Source organism: Psammomys obesus, unplaced genomic scaffold (assembly GCF_907164565.1).
Source record: "Psammomys obesus unplaced genomic scaffold, mPsaObe1.curated_primary_1811, whole genome shotgun sequence".
Classification (NCBI taxonomy): domain Eukaryota; kingdom Metazoa; phylum Chordata; class Mammalia; order Rodentia; family Muridae; genus Psammomys; species Psammomys obesus.
The window spans coordinates 22,531,160-22,532,251 of NW_026596051.1; the positions used below are offsets into that span (position 1 = coordinate 22,531,160).

The 1,092-nt window shown below is 50.1% G+C and overlaps 1 non-coding gene across 1 annotated transcript; it reads right to left on the minus strand.

Moving 5' to 3' along the window:
* Positions 1–694: 694 nt before the first annotated feature.
* On the minus strand, positions 695–826 carry LOC129689211 (small nucleolar RNA SNORA17). Its single transcript, XR_008722076.1, has one exon. It is a non-coding gene; the product is annotated as a small nucleolar RNA SNORA17 (small nucleolar RNA).
* Positions 827–1,092: the final 266 nt, after the last annotated feature.

Sequence of the window (1,092 nt, forward strand, 5' to 3'; positions counted from 1 at the left end):
CTCCCACAAATGCCCAGGTGAAAGATGGGGTCAGCTCTATACAGCCCTCAGATATCAACATGTCTCCAGATGCCAGTCCAGACCAGCGATACCCACCTGCCCTTTATTGGTAACAGACTCCTGCTGCTTCAGGGCCACAGACCTAGACGTAGCCCTGAGTGGTAGCACAGACCATTGCCCTACCAAGGTCTCAGGGGAAACACCAGCTGTTTCTCACTACCTCTCAATTCTGTCTCTCTTCACTGTGTTCACATTCTTCTGTCTTCCTTTGTCTTCTATTTCTCTACTACTCATTTGCTCCTCTTAGCAGTGCCCATGGTTTTTGAGTTTCTGGGGTCATCTCAAGAGTTGTCTCAGGAGTATAGTGCTCAGCTTATGAATTATGGCACAGGGCAGGGGTCATCTTAGGTATGGTCTGCCCCCCATGTCTGTGGTGCCCGACTGGTGGTCACCTCAGTGTATCTCCCTGTCAGGATCCCATGGCATCTGGTCTAGTGGTTGTCTTGGCCTCCCTCCTTGCTGGTCTCAACCAAATGGCCCCTTGAGAGGGTCATCTGTCTCAGCCTCACTCCAGCCCAGGGCCTGTAGTCCCAGGCAGGGTTCTTCTGGTCTCTGGTTTGCTCCCTGTCCTGCGAGTCCATCAAAGCCTATGTGGAGTCAGACTGGTGGTTGCCTCAGGTTTACTTTTTTGGAGAATGTTAGGCTAGTAATCATTCCGGTGTTCATAGGTCGGACCACTGAGTGTAGACATAGCGTCTCTCCTCTCTGTCAACTACTGAGGCACATGTGACACAGCAGCCGCACCTGCAGTGCCTCTAGGGGCAGGTGTAAATTTTAATATAAACATTCAATAGCTATACATCATTCTGCAGAATGAATCTGCTGATTGACACCCAGAGTCAAAGCTGGCATTGAGAGACCTACATCGTCACTGGCCAGGCTAGGCCTGACTCTTCCCAGAAATGGGATGTCAGCACAGAAAGAACAACACTGGCAGTTTCCGTTTTCTCCCGATGTTGCCATAGCCCCTCTTCATTGCCTTAATGTCTCTTCACTTCCAGCATGTCTTTGTTCCAACAACATCAATGAGAA